The sequence below is a fragment of the Lactuca virosa genome, chromosome 2 (genome assembly GCF_052849685.1).
Source record: "Lactuca virosa cultivar CGN04683 chromosome 2, Lactuca_virosa_CGN04683_v6, whole genome shotgun sequence".
Lineage (NCBI taxonomy): Eukaryota > Viridiplantae > Streptophyta > Magnoliopsida > Asterales > Asteraceae > Lactuca > Lactuca virosa.
This window is the reverse complement of record NC_136427.1, coordinates 311,863,824-311,875,394: the sequence shown is the minus strand read 5'-3', so window position 1 is coordinate 311,875,394 and position 11,571 is coordinate 311,863,824.

The window sequence follows — 11,571 nt, the reverse complement described above, 5'->3', positions numbered from 1 at the left end:
AATTTGTATCCTTAACATATATCTGGAAGAATGTATACTCCTGACTAATTTTGAATCAAACATTTGTTTTTGTAATACAATGTACTCTAGTATACTTGAATCGTGAATTAATGTTCTGTGAATCATAAATTATACATATTATAATTTATATGTACTTTCTGATTTGATAACGAGTATTCATGAATGTAACCCCTTGCTCAACATATTACAAAGGGTAATTGAAACTTAATGAACAAACTTTAATACTTGTATACATATACTAATATATATAAGTAAAATTTAAATGACACTCGGACAAATAACTGATACTTGTAATCCCACATCCAAACAAGGAAAATGAACCAAAGTGGGTTATCAGTCCTAAACCTTTTAAATCTTATTTATATAAATATATGTATACTAGTATGATTTTTGGGGAAAATATAAGTTTATAAAAATATTTAAAAGAAGTTTAATGTTTTGAAATCCATTTTGGGCGACTTGATGTCATTTAGAAACTATCATTTAAAACCATCTGATTTGATAATAACTGAAATTCATTTTGATAAGATATTAGAAAATCACTTGTTTATAACACAAAAACTTGGTGTTAGACTTGTATTCCCCCCCCCCCCCCTAAAACAGTAAAAACTATGAAAATACGGGGGTATGAACTCACCTGCAGTAAGTTATTCAAATGTAAGATTGGTGAAGGATGCTAAGTGTCAAGTGTAGTCTTGAGCACAAACGGATCCTAATAGAAAATAATGACACATATATGATTATAATTAGTGTTTATATAACTAATTATGCTAAGAAATTATCTTAGGGACTAGGAATCACTTGGATTGAAGTGTTAAAAGCATCAAAGGTTGCATAAAATGGGTGTATCGTCACACATGGGCGTGTGCGGCCACCGGGTGTGCTGCCTTTTGGGTGTGCGGCCCTGTGTGTGCGGCCATGGAGTGTGCGGCCGCACACTCCTAGGAAAAATGGTCAAAAAGTGTTTTCCATGGTTATATCTTGCATCCCCTAAGTGTCTTTGATCATGTGGTAGCTTACAATTGGAGTTTGAGGCCCTTAAGCACTAAAGAAAGGGGTGTACGGCCACATGAGTGTGTGCGGCCGCACACTCCTTGATGATCATGTTATGGACGTTTTCTAAGGCTCATATCTAGTAAATAACAAGCAGAAGAAGGATACTTACGATATAGAAGCGTATAGGGGTGTTTGGAGCCTAAGAGCTTAGTAGGTGTTCTTGGTGTTCTTGATGAAAATGAAGAACACTTGAAGATCTACCAAATTGGAGTGATTTCATGGATGAAATCAGTGATCTATACTAGATGGAGTAAGGAATTAACAAATCAAAGGAAAGAAACACTTACTACTTGAAGATTTAGTTGCAAAACCGGATGCTACTTGAGAGAAAACGAGTTCTGGTCTAGAAGGGTGAAAAGGATTGAATGAAGGCCAAGACTTAACTTTATAGTCGTGATTGTGTTGCCAGAGGAGGAGTGTGCGGCCACACACCCAAGTGTATGGCCGTACACTCCTTATGTTGGAGTGTTTGGCCAATTTTTGTGTCGGGTGAACTCGCAGAACCCAAATCTAAACTCTAACTTGAAGATACTAGGTTTAGAACACTCACTTTGACTCAAAATAATGATAAAAGGTAGCAGAAACGAGTCTAACTTTGATTGATTTGAATAACAGTACAAGATAGAAATTTCGGGTTGTCACACAAGCAGTCCACGAATCTCTGCATCTTCTGCAAGTGGGCCGTGATGGGTTCACCATCCTTCATTTTGGTTGTGATCATGGAGGAAATGATCTCATACCTTTCCTGCCGAGCACTTTGATGGTATATTTCTATAAAATCATGATACATTTCATAGGGGTAGTAGTCCTCATAGGACTTCTGCAGCTCAACAGTCATGGTTGCAATCATTAGACACGACACCTTTGTCGCATCCCTCTCATGAGTAGTATGTTCAGCGATTTGTTCGGGAGTAGCAGTGGTGACATCAATCTCCTTGAGCTCTTTATCTAGGACATATTCTTTGTCCTCATAACGAATAGCCATCCTGATGTTTCGAATCCAATCATTGAAGTTCGAGCCATCGAAAATGACCCTCCCACATAGGTTCATGAGGGAGAAAGAGCCTGAAGGGATTGGGTTGGAAGCATTGTTTGGGATAGACATCTGAAAAGAAGAAGAACAAAGTTTAGATTAGATGATAATCCTTAATATTACACCCAAATGAAATATTAAGGCTAGGACCCAACACAATATTCTACAATTGTGAAGAGGGATGTCGTAATCCAATTGTAAAATATTTGAAGGTAGGTAAATTACGATTTACCAATTTTCACCATGAAAAACGAAATAGATTATTAAGTCTTAATTGCATTGAAATTCCTAGATCCTTTGAGATTCATTGAACTTTTCAATGGCATGTTTAAATCTCGATTGTGCCCTTCAAGTTTGTGGTTGGGATGCCGAGGATCACAAACAAGTAGTGAATAACCATGCAAATTAGCTTGGTACACCCAATGTTACAAATCACCTAATCAATGTGTCGGTTAACCACACACGCTCCATTGATCTATGATTAACACCAAGTTACCTTTTGCCACACATTGTTAGTCCCAGATTAGTGTGTCGGTTAACCACACACGCTCCACTAACGACTTAACAAGGTGCAAAGTGTAATTTCATGGATTAGCACTATTTCACATTTTTCCTAAAGTAACTAAGATTGGAAATTTTAATAAAAGTTTAGTTACTTTATATTTTTATAATTATACTTTTAATGAGGGAGAATTAATGTCTTATCCTACCCGTTCGGCTAACGACCCTCCACCAGTCAAGGAAGCGGTGGGTGAGAGTGGACACCCATTAAACTACCATTTTATAGGCAGTAAGTAACCTTATACCCCCCCCCCCCCTTATAGACCGGCTTCGTGAGTGAGGCCTACTAACGGTAAGACCGACTTTGTCTTATATATATATATATATATATATATATATATATATATATATATATTAAACTTATAATATTATAAAGTAAAAGGATTGAATTTTAACTTTTAAAACTCTAGGGTTTGGAATTAAAGTTTCATTAGTGTGACTTTACAAATTCCAAAACCTGAGGGCAAGTTTTGAAACTTGTCAAAACTCTTCGCATTCATAACTTATGAGTTTAATTGGATTTTAATGTATGAGACCTTTCATTTTCCATAAATTGAGGACAAGTTATGGAGGTCATTAAAATTCATTTAGATCATTTTTCTAACATCTAAAATTATCACATAATCTATGATCTAACTAAACTCATAATCAAGATAATTTCTATTCAACAATTTGAAAGCAATTTTGTTTATCATATAAAAACAGCAATTATTTTAAAACTTTGACAATTATCTTGTGGTTGGATTAGTACAAGCACTACCATATCATAAAAACACATTTCCAATGATCCAAAATAGTTTGTGGTAGTGTTCCTAATCCAAACCAGGCCAAGAAACTCGAAGATCTGCACACAGAGCTTTCAACTTGTCGAGTACATGAACTCGACTCGACGAGTTGCTCTGTTACTGAGTGGAATCGTCGATTCTGTTCATGTACTCGGCGATTTCACCAGTCAGAGGCCAAAATTTCGACTTTTTCAGCTTTGAAAAACTAGTAAGCATCAAATATAATAGAAACAATCCTAGGCTCTGATACCACTGTTGGGTTTTGAGCACTATAACACTCCTATGGTGCACATGCAACCCTAAATGCTTTGGATCTATGTTTTCTCTATTATACATGCATATTTTCAATTTTTCCAAAGCATTGTCCTAACTAGCATACAAATTGCCAAATGAATAAAACATCTAGTTAGATGACATACCTTTTGAAGGACTTGTAGTTCTTGACCTTTGAAAACTTGAGCACCTCAAGTATGATGCCTCTAATGGTTCACAAACACCAATATGCAAGAGGATGATTTAAGAGAATAATCTATTTATCTCAAAGAGAAGAGGCAACCGATTTTGTTCTATGGAGGGTTCTATTTATAGTGTTGCACATGTTAGGGTTACACTTAGTAAACTCTAATAACCCATGACTTTCCACATTCTCATGCTCCATGGGTTTAACCGCCATGGACTATCCATGGATTAGTTTAGCCCATAATCATGGATCATTAGCCCACACTACAAGAATGATTGATTTACATAATCAATCCTCATATATTTAATTAGTCTCTTTTGATCACAAAATTAATAAATTAATTATTGATCAATACTAATTAAATAATTCCGTATTAATATATTATACTTGTAATATATGAACATACCATAAATAACCTTATTCTCAAAATCCATCCTATCAAATTGAACTGGTGAAGGCAACCCAAAAGGACCATGCTACAATCGGGTCAAGTACATATCGGTTATAGTTATGGGCTTAGACACCAAATCCAACATAATCAATCAACAATCCACATATCATAAAATGGGTCGGCCTTGGTGCCTTAGACCCATTGGTATGGTGAGAAGACTCACCTCTCGGATGCTGAACTGACAAGCTAGAATCAGATATGTCCCACGTGCTGCTCCAACTCAACTGCCTATAATCATTATGTGATTAACTTGTCACAATCCCATAATTACCCTCAAAGTCAACCCTGCTCAAAGTCAAGGTCAACAGTCCATGTTGACCTCAACTCGTCGAGTGCATGTATGACTCGCTAACTCGCCGAGTTACCTTTGTAACTCGTCGAGTCCCCCCCCCCCCCCCCCGAGTCCATTCCACTGAATCCCGCATCAACTCTCCGAGTCACCCTAGTGACTCGTCGAGTTCATCATATGTCCAGAAAACTAATGTCTGATCAGACCAATACCCTAATCCTTCACTGCATTCATCCAGAAACGGGCAAACCCTACCCCGACTCGTCGAGTCAGCTAAGGGACTCGATGAGTTCCTTCAATCCTTTCCAAGTTCAACCCTTTTTAATGGGATCTAAGGTCCCAAACTCCATATCCAAACTCCCTTAGTGCAGATACCACGTAAAGTTGCAAACTTTACGTGCATGCAAGGCCCTTCGAGGCCATAACATCAAAACTAAGCTTCTTACAAGGTTTTTGTGCATGGAAAGGGGCTAGGCTGCATAAAGTAAGCAACTTTATGTCATTGGGGACCTAGAGAGGTCCAAATCTGGAACCATATCCTTGTGATAAGTCCAGATCCGAGTTTGACTCCATTTTGCACCAAAAATGGCCATTTACTTTCAAGAAAAGGGATCTAATCAACTAGAGGTCAATGTAACGACTTTATACCTCAAGATGATGGCCAATATAGAGTAGATGTCGGATCTACTGCTCCTATCCTTGCTCCTTCCTCTTCAAGCTCTAGAATCATTCACAAATACCCCAAAATCACTCACAAAAGCTCTCACTCCCACTCAAGAAGATGCAAGGTCGAAATAGGGTTCTCTCTGGCTAATAGGTTGATATGGGAGGCCACAAGAGGCGGGTTATGTTCCTTAAATAGGGTACAAACCCTAAAAATTAGGGTTTCTCTTTACAGCTCCTACTCGTCGAGTCGGGGCCTTCCAACTCGTCGAGTAGGACCCAAACCCCGCGTCCTCTAACAGTCTCTACTCGACGAGTTGGAGCACCCCAACTCACCGAGTCCATGCATAAAACCCTAAAAGTTATATAAATTATTCAATACCTGGAACAGGTGTTACACAAAGTGTGTTGCTTTATCTGACGAGATCAATAGGCAGAATTCTTGTTACTAGTACATTGGCAACTAGGGGTATAATAGTCCAAAATCCATTATGTCCATTATGCAACAAAGAACCAGAATTAGTGGATCACATTCTTGTTCAATGCAATTTACAAAAGGAGGCTCACGATTGGATGATCAAATAGATTGGGATACAAAACAAACATTTCTGCAATGTCACAGATATTCTTGATCATGCGTCTTCACGGGGAATTATTCTAGGAAAAAGTTGATATTTGATACTATATTTTCTGCTTATTATGGAATATTTGGCTGGTAGAATTCCTATTTGTGGTGCTAGCAGATGTGCAACCTACTTTTTGGTATCTGGACTGAATGGAGTTGCTCTTCTTTTTCTCATCTTAATATGTAACTTTGTACTTGTATTTCACATGTTTTCTTGTACGCCGCCTCCGCTTTAGATACTTGGTAAGCATGGTGCCTCATTTTATAAATATTATTATTCGTCACTAAAAAAACAACTAAAAAATATGAAACAAATAATATTAAGATTATATTTATTGTTTTTTAAGATAATTATTTATTTTAATCATATTAATTTATAGTTTTAATGTATTGATTTTATTTACTTTTCTAATTTTAAATACAACTAGTCTTCAACTTTTAACTTATTATATACTTAATTTATTAATTTCAATATGATGTTAGACATAAACATTATCATTTTAATTATATAACTTTAAAAATATCAATCTAGTATACTTAATTAGTGAATTCAAATATGACATTAAATGTAATATGTACATAAATCGAAATTTCAAACAAATTTATAAATAAACAAAGATTATTTTAAAAATAACTAGTTCTTAAAATTTAAACCTAAATCAAAATATAAAATTAACTAAAAATTGTCTAACAACATTTTAATTAAAAACCACGATTGTGATTCAGACTATTATACCCCTAATCACGATCAAAGTTTTACAAAGGGTTCATAAATATAGTTTGATTACATGATTCTGATTATCGTTTGATTCACAATTATTACAACGTTTTATATAAACTAAAAAATAAAATTATCATTTTATTATTAATGATAATGACATAATATCTTTTTAACAAAAGAAAATCATATTATATCATATAATCTTATATTACACTATAAACGAGTCATTTTTCATTATATGAATTAAATTCTATATGATCTTTCAAAAATCAAAATTAATATATTTAATCTATTAGTTTAATATATGTTGTTAAATATAAAATATTATCATATTATTGATAGACTTTTAAAATGATTACTATAATACATTTATTTGTTAGTTTAAATATTAAGTTAGATCTAAAATATAAATCAAAATATAACATAAACTTAAAAAATATATTAAAATACTATTTTCAAAATAGTTAAAAGGTTTAAATATTATAAATGTAAAATGACAAGTTCGACTAAATAAAAATTATAAAAAAAACTATTTTTTTAACATTTTTTTTCCAAATAAATGGTTTTTAATTAATTAACTAAATCAAAAATAATCTTTAGTTTATTTAACGTAAACTGCGGGGTAATGATATTAAATGATACAATTTTGATATATATATATATATATATATATATATATATATATATATATATATATATATATATAATAGTTTAAAATAGTTACAACTTAATATATCAATTTGGTGTAAAACTTTTATTTTATGGTTAATGTCTTATTATCTTCAATATATAAATACAAACAATTTAACTATATAGTTTTATTCATCGCAACGCACAAATATTTGACTAATTTATACATTCGACTAATTTATACATAGTTAATATGCATAAGACCATAATTTATGATTTCATTTCATCATATTAAACATATTATTATACACACACAAACACACACACACACACATATATATATATATATATATATATATATATATATATATATATATATATATATATATATATATATATATATATATGGGAAAAGTGAATATACCCTTAAGGGTATATAAACTTAGGTACCCAAACTCATCATATTAAGTCGTTTTGTATCACATATACACATTGTAATTGTCCAATGTTCTTCTAATTCAACTTCTAACTTGATTTAATTCCAAGATTTTTATAAATTTTACATTTATCTTCCTCTTACATAATTTTTATTTTTAACTATTATATATGTAGCCTAGTAGGTATTCGGCATAAAGATGTGATGTAAGAGGAAGATAATAATGAAATTTCGTAAATCTCGAAAGTAAATCAAGTTAGGGGTTGAAGTTTAAGAACTTTATAATGAATATATCAAACAAAACGACGTATTATGGTGGGTTTGGGTACATAAGCTTATATACCCTTAAGGGTATATTCACTTTTCCCTATATATATATATATATATATATATATATATATATATATATATATATATATATATATATATATATATACACACACACATTGACGAATCTAAAACCAAAAACCCGTGGTTCCTAATGTAAATGAAATTGAAAAAAAAAATATGAAAGAGTAAAAGGTTCTGGTGGTGGTGGGTCAAGTTATATGTCTTAGAATATTTAAACATCACTTCAATAGTTCTGATAAAGTTCTTACTAGGGGTGAGCATTTGGACCCGTGGATCACACTAGTGAACCGGACCAGACCGTTTTTCTGGACCCCCGAGCTGGTTCTCTGTTCTAAGATTTGAGCAAAACTGGTTCGGTTTTTTTACCGGTCCGGTCCGGCCGGTTCCGGGTAAAAACCGGTTTTGGACCGGCTTATTTTAAAAAAAAATCTATTTTGTGAAATTATTTAAACAAACATATCTCATTCGTTTTAAGTCGGATTGACATGCAGTTTTTTTTCAACGTGTAATTTAGAGTTTGTATATGATTTTAAACTATAATTTTCTTGTTTTTGGTGTTATATTCAATGAGCTACAATCATTCAAATATGAGATATCAAAGTTGAAATATTTCAGCTATTCGGCAAGAAATTTAAACTTTTATATTCTGTGAAATTCTTTAAACAAACATATCTTACTCGTTTTAACTCGGACTTACATGCGGTTTTTTCCAACGTGTAATTAAAGTTTGTAAATGAGTTTAGACTATAATGTTGTTGTTTTTGGTGTTATATTCAATGAGTTACAATCCTTCAAACAAATGGTATAAAGTATAAACAATCAAAATTTGACCGGTCCAAAGAGCACAAGAAACGGAAACGTATTTATTTTTACAAGTTGTACAATATCAAACCAAAAAATTATTCATTTTAACGAGTTGTAACGAATCAAACCCAACAACATATTCGTTTAACGAGTTGTATCAAACCCAAAAATCGCATTTTAACAAGTTGTACCGTATGCATGTAAAGTTGTACCGGTCCAAACGGGTCCAAGAATCGAAAAACCCATACCTGGACCCGGTAAGTTTCATCAGTTCTGGTCCACGGTCCACAATATTCTCCAAAACCGGTCCTATCCAAGAGTCAGTCCGATTCGTTTCAGTCCGGTCCGGTCCAAATGTTCACCCCTAGTTCTGACAATTTAACCATATGAGATCTTATATCTTGAAACATATTCATAATTTGGTCGTCATCGATATTTTTTAAAACATTTTTTTTCAATGTATGACAATAAACTATCACTTACAAATTGATCACTCACTTTGTTACGTATACAAGGAATCTAAGATTTTAAACCTATGGATTGATTGTGGTCGGTGGATCAAGGGACGAATGGCAGCATAATGTAACTGGGTTCATTGATATATTTTTTAAATTATTTGGTAGTTCTTTTAAAAATAATAAGATAGTTCTTACTTTTTTATATATACATCTACTATAATTAATAATAATAATAATAATAATAATAATATCCTAGAACCCACCTTCACATATTCACATAATATAGATAAGCTATATATATATATATATATATATATATATATATATATATATATATATATATATATTATAAAGCATATTAATCATATCTTGAATTTTAAGAGGTATAAGTTTCAAAGCATTTTGTACAAATCAATTATGTATAATTATCATTAATACTTGTCAAAAGTTTGAATACTTGAATTAAGGAAGGTTATTAAGAAATTTAATTTGGAGCAAAATGATAATTTTAAAATATTAAATTCATGTATATAAATAAATTTAAATTTCTTAAACTACTCACCAATATTAATTAATTTACATTAAATGTATAAACATGCAATATAAACATAAGGTCTAAACAAAAATATTTTATTTAAACGTGTTATTTTTTTTACATAATAACTAATAATAAAATCTAATACTTATTTTCTAATAAAAAAAAGTATTCTCCAAAAGAGTTATTTATCATCGCCGTTTTGCGCGGGTACACATCTAGTGTGTGTGTGTGTGTCTATATATATATATATATATATATATATATATATATATATATATATATATATATATATATATATATATATATATATATATATATAGGTTCTATGGAAAATAAAAAACCCTAAAAATCATAAAAATGCATAAAAAAATACTTAGAGATCACAAATTTTTTGTTTAGTTTATATTCTTAAAAATCGCAAGTTTTATTATAAATTCGTTGAATTTTTTTTTTGAAAAAAAAAACAAATAATAAGAATTCATTTTTTAATTTTTTTTTCAGTGAATTTATAATAAAGCCTGTGATTTTTAAGAATATAATCTCAATAAAAAAAAGATTTGTGATCTTTAAGTATTTTTTATGCATTTTTATGATTTTTAGGGTTTTTTTATTGTCCATATAACATTTCCATTATATATATATAAGGGTATTCTATTCAAAGTAATTATTGTGTTATTGTATGCATAAATGTAAGCCAATCAAATTTACTTATTTTAAGAAAGTGATTAATATATATTATTGAATTAAATATAATTGAAAATATCATCTTAATTAATTACAAAGGTAATTTAGTCAATTAATATAGATTTAATAAAGGAAAATTACATTTTTTTAAGGGATTATAGATTCTATTAATTTTAAAAATCCGATTTTACGAATTATAATTCTTTTAATTCGGACATTCTGACAGAATATGTTTATGAGTATATTCAAAAATAAAAATATTCTTGAACCATAAATAAAAAAAATATTCTTGAACCTATTTCTTGATCATTAATTTAAAAACTTCTTGTAGAATAACAAACTCTTGAACAATCAATTGAAGAATAAAAACAAAAAATGCATTATTTCTTATAGAATACGGGTAACAATTGTTAAGAATTACATTTATTGTTAAAGAATAAAACTAAAAAACAATCAAAACGGGAAAGAAAACATTAAAACCTAACAACGACTAATACATTCTAAAAGAATAATGTGGTCCGTTTCAATTTTGTGGTCTGTTCTTCAAGCATCAACTTCTGTGATTCCAATAAAATTGGATTTCGTCATTCCATTCCAACAGAATTGTGGTCCGTTTCAATTTGTCGTCTGTTCTTCAAGCACAAACTTCTGTGATTCCAACAGAATTGGAATTCGTCATTCCATTCCAACAGAATTGGAATTCGTGATTCCATTCCAATAGAATTGGAATCTCACCAATACCATCCATTGAATCATCTACATAAACATACTTGATACATTTTTAGAATTCAACCTTGTCAAGATCCTACACTGTCCACATAAATGAAGTGTTAAATCAGGAAAAAAAATTCGAATGAAAAGCAAATTAATCATTTCCTGTCAAAAGAATCAGAAAAAAGACAAGCAATGGAGATGATCAAACCTTTGCAACAAGAACTTACGCTCCTTGAATTGACTCCTAGCTTTTACCATAATTTCCATTCGGCTTCTTGAATGCCTTTCAAT